The sequence below is a fragment of the Rattus norvegicus genome, chromosome 8 (genome assembly GCF_021556685.1).
Source record: "Rattus norvegicus strain SHRSP/BbbUtx chromosome 8, alternate assembly SHRSP_T2T, whole genome shotgun sequence".
NCBI lineage: Eukaryota > Metazoa > Chordata > Mammalia > Rodentia > Muridae > Rattus > Rattus norvegicus.
The window spans coordinates 88,023,430-88,040,444 of NC_141541.1; positions in this window are offsets into that span (position 1 = coordinate 88,023,430).

The following is a 17,015-nucleotide window of genomic DNA, read 5'->3' on the forward strand; positions in this document are numbered from 1 at the left end:
AAAATTGGACATTGAACTGCCTGAGGATCCAGCTATACCTCTCTTGGGCATATACCGAAAAGATGCCTCAACATATAAAAGAGACACGTGCTCCACTATGTTCATCGCAGCCTTATTTATAATAGCCAGAAAATGGAAAGAACCCAGATGCCCTTCAACAGAGGAATGGATACAGAAAATGTGGTACATCTACACAATGGAATATTACTCAGCTATCAAAAATAACGAGTTTATGAAATTCGTAGGCAAATGGTTGGAACTGGAAAATATCATCCTGAGTGAGCTAACCCAATCACAGAAAGACATACATGGTATGCACTCATTGATAAGTGGCTATTAGCCCAAATGCTTGAATTACCCTAGATCCCTAGAACAAACGAAACTCAAGACGGATGATCAAAATGTGAATGCTTCATTCCTTCTTTAAATGAGGAAAAAGAATACCCTTGGCAGGGAAGGGAGAGGCAAAGATTAAAACAGAGACTGAAGGAACACCCATTCAGAGCCTGCCCCACATGTGGCCCATACATATACAGCCACCCAATTAGACAAGATGGATGAAGCAAAGAAGTGCAGACCGACAGGAGCCGGATGTAGATCGCTCCTGAGAGACACAGCCAGAATACAGCAAATATAGAGGCGAATGCCAGCAGCAAACCACTGAACTGAGAATAGGTCCCCTATTGAAGGAATCAGAGAAAGAACTGGAAGAGCTTGAAGGGGCTCGAGACCCCAAAAGTACAACAATGCCAAGCAACCAGAGCTTCCAGGGACTAAGCCACTACCTAAAGACTATACATGGACTGACCCTGGACTCTGACCCCATAGGTAGCAATGAATATCCTAGTAAGAGCACCAGTGGAAGGGGAAGCCCTGGGTCCTGCTAAGACTGAACCCCCAGTGAACTAGTCTATGGGGGGAGGGCGGCAATGGGGGGAGGGTTGGGCGGGGAACACCCATAAGGAAGGGGAGGGGGGAGGGGGATGTTTGCCCGGAAACCGGGAAAGGGAATAACACTCGAAATGTATATAAGAAATACTCAAGTTAATAAAAAGAAAAAAAAAACACTTGATGTCTTGCTCTATCTTTTGTATGCATACATGCAGGTGTGTGTACCTGCACACACAAGTGCATGTAACACACATAAAAAGTAAAAGAATTAAGTGAAAGCTAATGGAAGAAGAAAATAGTGTAAAATAGTTGACGCAAACCCAAGAAAAAGATGACAATTTTTTTACAATGATAACAGAATGTGATATTTAAACAAACTACTAACTATAAAGGTGAAAAGGAGAGAGAGAGGGGGGGAAAGAGAGAGAGAGAGAGAGAGAGAGAGAGAGAGAGAGAGAGAGAGAATTATACTTTTATTACTCTGCATTCTGTAGAGAAAAGAACATTCTGTTCCTGATATGGATTTTAGAATCCTCTTGGTAATCATTATTCTATGGGCAATGTACCAATATTTTATGGTCATCAATATTTTCCAAAGGAACAGATCCTTTAAACCATTATGCCCTGTGAGAGGTTAGCCTTTTCACAGCTTCTTGTTTAACTCTGGATGTAGTTAAACAAAGATAAGAAAAAGCTGGATTTAGGAAGACTGATCTGACACATTGGCTACAGTCGATCCAGATGGTTCTTAAAGTGGTCCGCCATAGGATGAAGTTATTCACATGCCTAAAATCTGCCTTTGGCTTCTTGTGACTTTCGAATAAAGCCAGATCCCTTTGCAAACTCCAGCTACTCTACATGACCCAGGCTCTGGTTGTGCCATGTTCTGCAGTTTGGTTCACAGGATGCCCACATTTCTCTTTAACTATTGGCCAGTTTTGTCACTTGACTGTCATACTCACCGTAGGACAGTTCCCTCATATTTTAAAATATCTGATTACTCTTTTAATCTTCATTTTTTAAGTTTTTCCTTTTATACTATCTGTTTTGTTGACCTTCATGTGATACTTAAGAGTTAAACCCAGAGTCTTGTATATATTCTAGCATTGAGACATGTTTTTAAGCCATATAGCTTCTTTCTGTATTTGAGATTTGGTTCAAATATACCTCTTCAAGGATTGCTTTCCTACCGATCAATTAGCACGTCCAATCACCTTCCTATATATCTCACCAACATCCTTTAGTTTCTTTATAACCCTGAAAATAATATGAAGATGTCACAACGCTGAGTATTTGTCAACTGGTTTCTATCTGCCCACAGCCACTCAACTGCCACTGTGACAAGGATAAAACTTTATATGGAGGTTCTGTTTTCCTTCCAGTTCACACCTTGCATTGGAATACTGCACCTGCTACCTCAGCCCACAGCTCTTCCTGCCTCTTGAGAGGCCTATTGCCATTCAGGGCAATTGGTCCCAGAGGCTTCCTACTCCAAGGACAACCAGTCCAGCCAATATCAGAGACAACCAGGTAAGCCATATGGTGCCATCAGAACCAGTTCTAGTACTAAAGTAAGCCCTGGGTATTCTAACACATCTGAAGAGCAAGATTATGACCTTAAATCTCATCTTATGAAGATGATAGAGGCCTTTAAAGACAAAATAAATAAATCCTTTGAAGAAATACAGAAAAATAGAATCAAACCGGTGAAGGAAACTATTAAAATTGCCCAAGACCTAAAAATGGAAATAGAAGCAATAGAGCAAACACAAATGAAGGCGATCCTGGGAAAAAGAACAGGAACTACATATGCAAGCATCACCAACAGAATACACAGGAACGGAAGACGGCCTCTCAGGCTAGAAGATACAAGAGAGGAAAACGCCAAATGTGAAAAGCTTCTAACTCAAAACATTCAGGAAATTTAATACAGTATGAAAAGGCCAAACCTGAGAATAATAGGAATAGAAAAGAGAGAAGATTCCCAGTTCAAATGGCCAAAAAACATTTTCAACAAAACCATAGAAGAAAGCTTCCCTAACCTAAAGAAAGAGATGGCCATAAACACACAAGACACTTACAGAAAATCAAATAGAGTGGACCAGAAAAAATATCTTACTGCCACATAATAGAAAAACACTGCATGTATAGAACAAAGAAGAATATTCAAAGCTGAAAGGGGAAAGTGAAAAGTAATATGTAAAGGCAGAACTATCAGAATTATACCTAATTTCAAAACAAAGACTCTAAAAGCCAAAAGGTCCTGGACAGATGTTTTGCAAACCATAAGAGACCATTGGTGGCAGCCCAGACTACTATACCTAGTAAAACTTTCAATCACCATAGATGGGAAAACAGAGATATTCCATGACAAGACCAAATTAATCAGTATCTTTCTACTAATCTAGCCCTGCAGAGGATACCAGAAGATTTCTAGTATCAGAAGCAGAGTAATTATACCCAAAAAACACAAGAAGTTAATCATCCCACAGCAAAACCAAAAGAAAATAAATACACACACACACACACACACACACACACACACACACACACACACACACACACACACACAGTACCACCACCATCAAAATTTCAGGAACTAACAATCATAGGTCACTAATATATCTCAACTTTCATGAACTCAATTCACTAGGCTAACAGACTGGATATGTAAACAGGATCCATCATTCTGCTGCATACAAACAAAACAAACAAAACAAAACAAATAACAAAACAAAACAAACAGAAAAACTCCATTACTCTAGAATAAAGGGTTGGGCTGGAAAAAGGCTTTCCAAACAAATAGTCCCAGGAAAGGAACTAGAATTGCCATTCTAATATCTAGTGAAATTGACTTTCCCCCAAAAGTAATCCAAAGGGACAGGGAAGGACACTAAATACTCATCAAAGGAAAAATTCCACCAGGATGAACTCTAAATTCTGAGCATCTATGCCCCAAAGGCAAAGGCACCCATGTTCTTAAAAGAAACTTTACTAAAGCTCAAAATACACTGAACTCCATTCAAGACTAGCGGGAGACTTCAAGAATTCTCTCTCACCAATGTACAGGTCATTGAAACAGAAACTAAACAGAGACACAATGAAACTAACAGATTTCCGTGCTTAAATGGAAGACATAAACAGTTATTTTAGTATAAATGCTCTCCTCAAGGCACTAAAATAGAGTAATGCTCTGTCTGAGTTTTGGATTGGATTGGATTGGATTGGATTGGATTGGATTGGATTGGATTGGATTGGATTGGGTTGGGTTGGGTTGGGTTGGGTTGGGTTGGATTGGATTGAATTACCACAGATCACTAAGGCTGAAAAAAGGTAGTAGAGAGCTAAAGGTGAGAGTAAATGTAGCCTTCTGTGGAGCGAGCTAAAAAGTTATGACTCCTCAAGGTTATTGTTTTGGGTTATTTTATGATTTTTCTAAGAACTAGGGGTACTTAGATTTTGTCTTTCTGTCACTGTAATTCAAGTAGAACTAAACAATGCCCAGCATTCCAATTTCTTGGAAATGGGGCAGTCAGTCCAGAGGTGGACATAAATTCTTTCTTTATCCACTTGTGCTTCATCTGGGATTCCTGATTTCTGTAGCTGTTTCCATTTGAATTTTGCAACACGGTGCTGTTGTAGTGTCAGCGGAGACAGACAGTTTAGCTGACTGTGGTCTCGGTATTGGCCTTTCATCCATCTTTATGTATCTCCATGCCCCATGGACTTAACCCGGATTTGGCTGAGAGACTCAGCAAGAGTTTCCATATAACAGGGAACAGGAGATTAGACAGAGTTAGACAACATTAGATTAGATTAGTTTAGCTTAGCTTTGATTGGGTTATATTAGATTAGATTAAATTAGATTGGATTAGACAAACTCTAAGGAGATAAACAGATGACATTTAAAACTAAGCAACCTCAGCTGTTACCTAGAACAGCAACGTTTGATTTAATTCTTCCTCTTCCTTACTGTGAGCTAAATAAGATAGAGACAGTTCACTATAGAAGGAGAAATTCGAGCCAGGCCTTAGAGAAACACAGGGTAAAGTCAAATGTAAAGAATGGATAATGCAGATCAGATGGAGGCAAAGGAGTAGCCCAACACTGAGTGCAACCACTTCAAAGACTCCTGGGGCTGGACTTGGCCACCTTAGGAGCCTTCTTGAATGCTGTGTTGTTGGTCATTCCATAAATTGTTCTTTTCTTTTGCAAGTAATTTTCTTAAAGTTACACATACCACACTTAATACAAAAACATAGTATATTATAATGTTTGAGACTGAACTCGGAGAATCTGCCTTTGAATCCAGTTCATCAATTCTTTCTTGTTCTAGAATAAGTACAAAGTAGTCACTTTTTAACTGTTTGTAAGGAATCGACAAACATGTATGGAGGTTTTATATACAAAAGAAATCAAAACAACACTTGCAATGTATGTGTGCATGTGTTTTCTCGGAGCCCTTGCATTTCTCAGTTATATAAAGACAATTTGTGTAACTAATGGGGAAACTACATAGGAGTGTTATAATAACACTGTAATCATGAAGGTGTAAAATAAAATTTGAAAAGAAATAGACAGATGGAAGAAGTCTAACTGGTGACAGGTATAACTGTAATTTTATCTATTAGTATACCTATTACCTATAGCTATTAGTATTACTAGTATTAATGATGGATATTAATTATTAACATAATACTGATTGATACTAATTAGCATTAATATTACTATTACTATTAGTATTACTAATTACTGTTAGTATTACTAATATTACACATACTAATATTACAATATTAGTATTACAAATATTGACATTAATTGTTGATATTAACAATTAACATCATAATACCAATTAATATTAATTAATTAGTATTAATAGTATACCTATTAGTATTATCTAATAGTATACTTATTAATTTACATTCTCAAAGCCAAAAGTACAAGAGCCTTATGACTTTAAATTCTTGTCAACTAAATCTAACTTGGAATGCCTTTGAGTATCTTCTCAGTAGCAAGTTATATCTGAATTAATCTTGATCAATATTTTCCAAGCCTATCCACAGATGAAGGAAGGTTCTGTAATCTAAAACAGAGTGAACACTACAGAAAAAATGCTCAGATTTCGATCTCTCTTACTGTAAATAAGCTGATGACTATGTCCCATGCTCCCTTTTGATGTGCAGTGGCTCTGGATCAGTGGAAATGACAGAATAAGGGCCTGTGGAAAATAACTTCCTTCTAAGTCATATTTTAATGCTGCTCTTTTTTTTCTTGCTAAAACTGTTCCAACTGGAAGCTTTTTCAGTTAGCATCCATTGACCTTAGATAGACTCTCATTTTTATTGAGTTACTTTTTATTTCTCTGCTCTTTAATTTTGACTATCTTCTTGCTCTTCAGCAGTATGAAACGACTTTGGATCATGTTGTATTCTTCTCCTCAGAGTCTTAAAATAGGCCATTTCTTTAAGAAATTCTGCTTATCGTTATGACACAACAAAACTAACCAGAATCGACTTGTTTTATAATAAAGCTCATTTAAAAATAATTAGGAAAAATGAAACAAAACTGATTGTAGAAATATTATGACTGTTACAGTACAGAAGCATAATTCTGGGTGCTAGTGACCATGGTTAAATGCTCTGTATCTAGTAGTTAATGTAATGAAAACAGGTTCAGGGAAAAGAGGAAACTAAAATCATGTTCCAAGGGATAGATAAGATGAATATTGATATTGAGAAGGGTAAGGAAGTTTCTGGATTTTCTCCTCATTTACATTTCTCCTGTAGGCTCGTTCTCTTTGGCAAAATAGAAGCATAACAGTATTTCAGCTCTTTTAAATCAAAGCAAAAGAAATAGGCCTTTACACTTCGCACTATTACATTTAAACAGATAAGCATTTTACTCTCTCTTCTATGGGGTTATTTGCCAGTTTAATATATTATAAAATTACTGAAGAAGAGCCTAGACAATGTTATGGCAGTGATACGAGTTATGAATCTTCTCAAACATCTCCTCACAAAATATAAGGTGTCTAAGAAAAACAAAAACTAACAATATCTACAGGGAAATGAAGTGACTGGATCACCTCTGTGACTCCAGTGTGCAAGCAGAGGGGAGCGGTATCTACCTGTTTTACATACTCTCTGTTCAGGAGAACATGAGCAAAGACCAGGCTTTCTGTAGGTTCTCACACCTACGAATTCAAAAATCAGAAAATTAGTTTCAGAGCATCTAAAACAAAAGCAGACTTTTGAAGCTTCTAAGTCCCGGGCAAGTACACAGTCTCAGAAACCTAGGAAACTGAAACTTCATTCAAACCGAGATTCAGGAAAAGTGTTACAAATAAAGCAACAGTGAGCAGGAACACACAGCTATACACTTACAGACACCTAGACACACATATGCTCAGTGTGTGTGTGTGTGTGTGTGTGTGTGTGTGTGTGCTGAGTTTTGTATCACTGACAACATATTCTTTCTTTCAGTTGTCAGTTCAGCAGTTTTATTAGAATATTATATGATTATGGTAGGTTTATTCTCCTTAGGCTGTTTCATGGTATTTGAATATATATTTTTCCTTCAAAGTTTGTCTTTTCCTTACTGGCCACGCTATTCAGATTTTCTATATTCCTGTTAATGTATCTTGCTTTTGTCTAATTTCTATTGTGAGTACATATTAAAATATTCTGTAACAATAGTAATTCAAGAAAAACAGGTGTGAGTGTGATAAGAAGCAAGGGAGAAGATGTATGGAAGGATTTGGAGGAGGAGAAGAAAAAGGGGTATTATTATAAAATTACTTAATCTTTCTGTCTTTTAACTAATGTTAAAAAGCAGAAATATCTAGCCTTTGGGCCTTCTGGTACAGTCCCTACCTGATTGGAACTTGTCAGTCTAATGCCAAGACCCATATTTTACAAAACACTTAATCACTGATATTTATTCACTCAATAACAGCAGTGAAATTTTCACAAACATAAAGTACATAAGGATTTCAGGACAGATAGAGAAGTAAATTAAAATATTTTAATTAAAATATAATTATGCCATTTCTCCTCTTCCCTCTCCTCCAAATCCTTCCATGCGCCTTCCCCCTTGTTTCCTCACAAACTCAAGCCTGTTTCTCTTTAATTACTATTGTTTTAGGATATTTTAATAGACATTCATAATTTAAATTAGACAAAGCAAGAAACATTAATAATAATGTAGAGAATACAAATAATGTGTTCAGTAAGAAAAAGCCAAACTTTGGTTTTGCACCATAGTAGAAACTATAGCTTCTTTCCAAGTGTCCACTGAGGGTTGTTTAATATATGTGTATTTTATGCTCCATATAACCTTGGCACACAAATCCAGATGGATCAAAGACCTCAATGCCTTGAACTCATCTGTACAGGAGACAACTTCTGGAACAGTATACCAATGGCTCAGGCACTAAGATCAACAATTAATAAAAGGGACCTCCTGAAACTGAAAAGCTTCATAAGACAAAGAACACTGTCAATAGGACAAAACCACAGCCTACAGATTGGGAAAAAGTCTTCACCAATCCTATATCTGATAGAGAGAGATGCTAATAACCAAAATATACAAAGAGCTCAAGTTAGACACCAACAAACCAAATAACCCAATTTAAAAATGGGGTACAGAGCTAAACAGGGAATTCTCATCAGAGGAATCTCAAATGGCCTAGAAGTACTTAAAGAAATGTTCAATGTCCTTAGTCTCAGGGAAATGCAAATCACAGCAACTGTGAAATTCTGCCTCACACCCATCAGAATGACTAAGATCAAAACCTCAAGGGCAGCACATGCTGGTGAGGATGGGGAGCAAAGGAAACACTCTTCCATTGGTGGTGGGAGTGCAAACACTCTGGACATCAATTGGCATTTTCTTAGAAAATTGGGATGCCCCACTTTACCACAAGGACACTTGCTCTACTATGTTCATAGCAGCATTGTTTGTAATAGCCAGAAACTGGGAAACAACCTAGATGTTCCTCAATAGACGAATAAAGAAAGTGTGGGTCACTTATACAATGAAATACTACTCAGATATTAAAAACCAGGATATCATTAATTTTGCAGGCAAATGGATGGGATTAGAAAATGTCCTGAGTGAGATGACCTAGACCCAAAAGGACTTGCATGGTATGTACTTAATTGTAAGCCATAAAGCATAGGATTATCACACTATAATCCACAAACTCAAAGAAGCCAAGTAACAAGAAGGGCCCAAGGGGCAATGGTTTAAACTTTCTCAGAAGAGGAAATGAAATAGATATCAGAGGTCAATGGAGGGAAGGATCTGGGTGAGAGATGGGATGGGGAGGGGTGTGAGGTGGGGGAGGGTGTCAGATGAAGGGAGAGGAGGGGAAAGAGAACGGAAGTCAGTTGTGTGCAGTGGAGAGCGATCTCTAGGACTTTGGACTTGGCAGAGATCCTGGAGGTTCTAATGGGCAACTCTAGCTGAGACTCCTAGCAGTGGGGCACATGGATCTTGAAGTGGCCACTTTGTGTAGCCAGGAAGGACTCCTAGTGGAGGCATAGGGACAGCAACCCACCTACAAAACCTTCTCCCCAAAATGTGTTGTCTACGTGATGTCCAGGGGCAAAGACAAAGCAAAGACAGAGGGGATGGCCAACCAATGACTGCCCAAAGTTGAGACTCACTCCATGGGCAAGAACCCATCCCTGACACTAATAATGATACTTTGCTATGCTCTCCGACAGGAGCCTAGCACACCTGTCCTCTGAGAGGCTCTACCCGGCAGTCAATAAAAAAAATGCAGGAGCCACAGCCAAACATTAGATGGAGCCTGGGGAGTCTTATGGAAGAGTCGATGAAAGGGCTGAGGGACCGTAAGAGGACAGGGACTCCATATGAAGACCAACAGAGTTAACTGACCTGGGCTTTTGGGGGAAACTGAGCCATCAACCAAAGAGAGAGAACTCTGGCTGGACCTAGACCCCCTACACATATGTAGCAAATGAACAGATTTGACTTCATGAGGGTCTCCCAGCATCAGGAGTGGGGGCTGTTCCTGAATCAGTTGCCTGCCTGCCTGCCTGCCTGCCTGCCTGCCTGCCTGCCTGCCTGCCTGCCTGCCTGCCTGCCTGCCTGCCTTTGGACCTCTTCCCCTAACTGGCCTGCCTTATCTGGCTTCAGGATGTGCCTAGTCCTGCAGTGAGTTGATGTGCAGATGTTGTGGGGGAGTTAATGTGGGCAGGCAATACTTAGAGGGGGGCTTCCTCTTCTCTTAATCGCTGAGCCATCTCTCTAGCCCTGGGCTCCCCCTTTTCAAAGGAGAAGGAATGAGGGAATGATCTGGGAGGAGTGGAGGCTGATATTGAAATGCAAACTGAATTAATCAATAATTTTGATAAACTTTCTTTTAAAGAAAGAAATGCAGACATTGCTAGAAAAAGTAATAAGGTGACCCAATGAGACAAAACATATTGGTTAGGTAATGATAAAATTCATCAAAGAAGATACCAGTGTTAAATGACTATGGCAAGTACATGGCCTATTCAACATGGCAGATCACACCCTTTCTGGTTTATATGGTCAGTAATTTGTACCTATTTGCTCTATCAATGTCCAGCTGGAACAGTAGACTTCTCCATTTTTTCTTACATATCTCTATTTTAACATCATCCCAAATATACTGGCTAGTTCTGTGTGTCAACTTGACACAAGTTGGAGTTATCACAGAAAAAGGAGCCTCAGTTGTGGAAATGCCTTCATGAGACCCAGCTGTAAGGCATTTTCTTAATTATTGATCAAGCGGGGAGGACCCAGCCCATTGTGGTTGGTGCCATCCCTGAGCTGGTGGTCTTGGGTTCTATAAGAAAGCAAACTGAGCAAGCCAGGGAGAGCAAGCCAGTAAGTAACATCCCTCCATGGCCTCTGCATCAGCTCCTGCTTCCTGACCTGCTTGAGTTCCAGTCCTGAGTTCCCTTGGTGATGAACAGCAATGTGGAAGTGTAAGCTGAATAAACCCTTTCCTCCCCAACTTGCCTCTTAGTTATGACATTTGTACAAGAATAGAAACCCTAACTAAGACACCAGGGCTGCATTTTAAGTGTGTTTGTATTTAGAATACCATAGCTTCTTGGAGAAAGGACCTCTTTGTATTTAAGTTACATGTCCTCTTTATCCTAAGTCTCCTACTCTTAAATACCCTTTGTCCTAAATTATCATAACTGGCCCTGTTATCTCAGTTTTCATGCCTGTTTATCCCTTTTAAACTGTCCAGCACATTTGACAATCACTTTAATCTTTCCCTCAACTTACATGACATTTAGTGGCACATATTCCAGATAATCTTCAGAACGATTCCTGTGTCTCTTTGCAGTTACTTATCACTCTCTGTATTCCAGGTAGGTGCCTCCCCTAGCCAAGATTTTATTCTCTACTAAATGTAACAAAGTTTGTTGTATTTGGGTTTGCAGAAGTTTTGTTTTGGAATATGGAAAATGCTTAGATTAATAATCGCTGATATGAAATCAGAAGCCCCATAAATCTATTTTAATTTCTAAATTTAGCAACAGTAGGGATTTAATTTGTGGTCTAAGAATATAAATTGGGCAAGAGGCAATTATTAAATATCATTTAACACATTAAATAGCATTTAATATATGTTAAATGTAGAAACATCTTGCCTTAGGACCTTCTAGTACAGTCCCTCCTGATTGGAACTTGTCAGCATTAATTGCCCATTCATGACAAGAAGGGGGCTGTTGACTTTACACTACTCATCATCTTTTACTCTTATCACTAGCAGACTGAGTTTTGGGAGATTTTTGTCTCTACTTACTGATTGCATATACAGGTTGTAAGAATGGAACCTGTAAGAAATCTCAGATGTTGGGAAAGAGAGGCCAAGAGAACATAAATGATTACATTTACAAGAATTGTTAAATGAGCAATGATGCAATTGCCTTACTTACAGAGTGTAAATAATCAGATGGCAGACAGCTCTCAAAATGGTGTGTACCCCTTGTCTCTCAAAGGACATGTTCAGTGAATTAGCATGAGCGGGAAGAGGATTGTGGCATAAGATATCTAAAGACCAGTTCTAGCTGATGTCCCCATAGCTAAAGTGTCACCAAAACTTATCTGTGTGTTTGAAAACCCCATGCTATTCTGGCATAACTTTCTTCCATTCTAAAAGTTAAGTCCTTAGAGTAAAGCTTCTTTTCTGGTCACAGATGTAGAAATTTTAAGAAAACACCCTAGAATGTTGCATGTAATTTTTGCAGAGCACAATATGTTATGACATCAATACCTCATAGCTTTAGAATCTTAAAACACTCCAATTTGAATATTTCAATATGGTCTAAAGGTGGTTGCAATCATGACTTCATAAGTTAGTGATCGTTCTAGCAATTCTCTGATTTTTCCTGGCTTCTGCATATATCTTTTGTTCCCCCCTCAATATATTTTTCTCCTGGGATTTTCATATATTTTGAATTCAGTTTCCAGAATGAAATAATTGAAGATGGTCCAATCCCTAATGTTTCCACTCATGTCTTTGGTTATACCAACACACATAGCTTGTGAAAAAGTAATTATTTATATGAAGTTTGTACCAACATATATAGCTTATGAAAAGTTATCCCAATACATATGGCTAATGAGGAATGATATGGGACAAGTAAAGAATGATTATTAGTATCAAAATAAAGAAAAATCCATATAAAGATCATTTTTCAGATACTTTCATTATTTTATTGTGAGTGGTTACTTTGTTTCCTTTACGTCTTTGTTAGACCCCATACCCCTGTGCCTTCAAACTACCAAGCTAGTCAGGAGACACCCTAAGCAGAAGGTGATGGGGCTTTCAAGGGCTTGGCATGGGGCTCTGTTGTGGTGGCACAGTTCAGTGACAGACCCCAGATTCTTCAGCATTCAGTTGGCGCCTCTCTTTTCTGTGAGGCACCAGCCACATTCTTGTTTAAATGTTCCAAGATGTGAGTAAACTTGATGATTTGAGAGTGCAAGCTGTGAAATAGAAGGTTTTCATTTGTGTGGACCCCCATTTTAAGAGAATTCTTCCATGAAGGATTTCAGTATTCAGTTCTGGGAGCCTGGGTAAAATTTCGAGGGTGTATTATGCAAAGGTCTTTAAATAAATCTCACAAAATTTCAGTCATCTGGTTTTTTAACACAGTGTTGACAGTTTAGATCTTTTGAAACTTCTGGCTGGTAAAGTGATATTTTTGCATCCAAATGTTGGGAGTTGTAGGAATTAAAGTTTGGTAAGCATTGTCTTTATATTAAATATAGTCAATACAAAGGACAAGATTTACACTGAATATTATAGTTAACTATTATGTTTAATAAGAATAAAGGTCATGTAGCTTGGCAATTAATTAGTAAGATGGGCACCATTGTTTATTTTCACTAACTCCCAGAAATGCATATGAATAAATAGCAGGGTTACGATTTCCTTTTCACTGACACATTGGCTTCCTATCAGATTTATTCACCCATCCTCATTCACTCACTCAGTAGCTTTTCAGTGTTTGCATTGAATTTCTGGCCTCATACTTGCTAGGCAAGCCCTCTACCATTGAAAGATCTTCCTGTTCTAGATTTATTTTTCTGATAAGGAGGAAATAAAAGGGCATTGAATGGGCATATCCCTTTATATTATTCATGGAAATGTAATGCATCACAATAAAATGCAATCTGTGTTGTGCCCCCCTTTTTGTTAGTGTTCATGGTCATTGCAAGTTGATTTATTATGGATGAGGAAGAGGAATGGATGCCCAGTAGTACTACAGTGAGACCTCTGATTTCCCACATCTATCTGGATGTGTTAAATAACTAAAACAGAGCGGAATAGCAGAGAGTAGGAACACATGCTCAGCTGCACAGTCTGACAGTTCCAGTGAATCCCGGCCAGCATGCATCAAGGCATAGTTTAAATGCCACCATTTCCCCTACACCAATAAGTCGTGACACTGCAACTCTTTGCTCACTGTTGCTTAAGCAAGGAGATAGAAAATTCTAGTAAAGGATTATATGACTGCTGTCACATCAGAGACGAGCTTTAAATGAACATCAAGGCATATTTTCCTCTACATGGCTGAACAATAGTAAACACAGAAACACAGAAATATATACATACTTGCATACCAAGCATATATATATATATGCACATGCATAAATACAAACCATGCAACTATTATGAATTCCTGAATAAAATAAGACAATTGTTAAATTTCATGCAATACTCCAATTAACAAATAGGAGTGAAATTTCTAATACAAACTCTAGGTGTCATAATAATAATAATAATAATAATAATAATAATAATAGTAATAATAATTAGATGGTAATTTTGTAATACTAGTCAAGTAGTCAAATGACTAATAAAGCCAGTTTTATCACATGACTCAATAGTTCCATTTTAAAATATGCTTCTCATGGACTAAAAGTATCCCGAAATTGGGCTGGGGATTTAGCTCAGTGGTAGAGCGCTTACCTAGGAAGCGCAAGGCCCTGGGTTCGGTCCCCAGCTCCAAAAAAAAAAAAAAAAAAAAAAAAAAATATTTAAAAAAAAAAAAAAAAGTATCCCGAAATGTTTTTGTTCTTCATTTGAATTAATGGAAATTGTTGCACATGACTGATATTCTGCTTCAGAAATGTGATATTTAATGTTTCTCAGTAGATAAAATGCCTTTCTGAAAGAATGGCTCCTCAGAAGTGCATCAGTTTTATTCTTGATCTTGGAAAGTTTATTAGAAAGTTTAAAGAATGCGTTCATACTCATTTGGGTCAACCCTTTCCGATGCATAAGTTTAGAAGCTAAGAACAGTATTTTTGCACTAAGTTATACATTGTATCATTTCCTGAAAGAGCTTTATATTCCTCATCTCCATGAGTTACTTCTGAGTCTTCTAGAATAAGTATCTATGGCCTCCAAGGATCTTCATGTAAGGGTATTTAACAAAGCATTTACTTTAGAAGGAAAAATTATAGAGCAACCTGTAAAGTCAGCAATATAAGGAAGATTACATGAGTTGTCATGTTTATTCAGTAAATATGAGCTTAGACCCCATTTAGCAAAAAAGGAAAGGACTGGCTATGGAGATGCTTGGTTGGTTAAGAGCTTGCAGCACAAGCCCAAAGCCCATCATTCATGTGTAAAGTCAGACACAGAGACACAGACCTATAAGCTTAGTACTAGGGGGACAGATAGGAGAGCCTCTGGGATTTGCTCACTAGCAGTCTAGCCAAATCAGTGAGGTCCTGTATCTCAAGAAACAAAATACAGGAATGAGGGGCATATGAGAAGGTTTAGAGGGAGAAAATGGAACTGGGGATTAATGTATAATCTCAAAAGATAAATTCTTTTAACTGAGGTGAAAAACATGTACACACACACACATGCATACACACACCACACACATGTACCTGCACACACACACACATGCATAAACACGCCACACACATGTACCTGCACACACACACACATACCTGCACATATATGTGCACAGAGGCAAACAGGTCCACATACATACCCACAGAATAAGTGAAATGAAAAGAATTAGGAATTATTATTATTGTTATTATCATCATTATTATTATTACAAATGCGTACATTCTAATCTATAGAACATATGGTGCCCATATTAAATCAAATAGATAAGTTGTAGCATATTTGTATACTGTGTATCTCACAGGTGTCAATGTTGATTTCTCTGTTTACCTTTTGTACTGTAATTCAGTTTCCTTTATGGGGATGGTGGGGAATCTTTCTCCCTGTTTTATATAGTAATTGATCTTTATAGATCTGGCTTTACTATGATTGATTTTGATAAATTATATTTTCCAGGAAATTATCCATTTAGTCTGTGCTTTCACATTGGTTTGCATAAATTGTCAAAGGTGCCTTCATCACTTCAATAAGCATTTGTTTCTATGGCTATTTTCTTGTCATTTTTTAATTGTGTGTACTTATGCATTTTTATTTTTAGGTTGATAGCCTAGCAGTTTATTGTACTGAAACTTTGAAAAAAGATTTCCTATGTATAATTATTCTAAAGAAATGGCTTTTGGACCTATAATTTTTCTATTTTTAATTTGATTTTAGCTTTTATATTTTCTAATTTCTTCTATTCTTATTTTCATTTCTTTTCATTCCTTTTAATATGATTTCCAAGTTTCTTGTTAGAGCAGTAACTAGTTGCTTGAGTATGCAGCTGGTCTAACACTGGTACTCAATATACAAGATAAGTCTAGAGTATCTTGTAACACACCCCTCAAAAAAAACTACTAAAATGATGTTATCATATCAAATAGGTTAGAAAACAATAAACAAGTCAAATGGTCTAAATTTTTTAGATATGAGGACTCTGAGTAATCATTGAACAATAGAAACATAACCCATGGCATAAAAATACATTAAACTACTTTGATACAAATTTTATTTCAATAAAAACGGGGGAGGTGGCGAATAGAGCCTCTTTTTCCTTACAGGAAACCTCCAGCTACTGTAAATAAGGACTACTCCCTTCAGCAGTGGCGTTAAGCATCCATCCCCTCCAGTGAAAGAGACTGGCTGGATTGTTTCCATGGAACAAAGAATCACAAAGTAGTAACTTTGCAAGGGAGAACACAGGCAAGCATCCCTTTAATCAAGTGATCAAGACCAGCGTCATAAATATTTTTCTTAATCTCCTCCCTGTTATGTGAGTGTTGATAAGGAAATTTTTCTTCTGTATTTTTCTCCCTAGGCCCACATTCCCCAAAGCAGCTAATAGTCTTCAAAAATAACAAAAAAGCAGCACGCTGGAAAAGAATAAGGAAATGCCATTCCACAGTGAATGGGATGTCCTACAATAGGGTATGGGCATTAGTGAGAAACCCATAGAAATGTTTGTGCTGGTGTTCACAGTGGTGCTGATGTCAACTTCTGAGTATGGTCAAAAATACAATGGTTAATACAAAATAAGCAGCAGAGGAACCCGAGAAAAGGGTGTGGAAACTTCCTTTCCCATCAGTTTTCTATGTACTCAAATTCTTTTTAAAATATAATATGTATGTGGTAATGATTTCAGATGTTTTAAATGACATTTAGCTCAATTAAGACTGGCAATGGATTTTCCGAGACT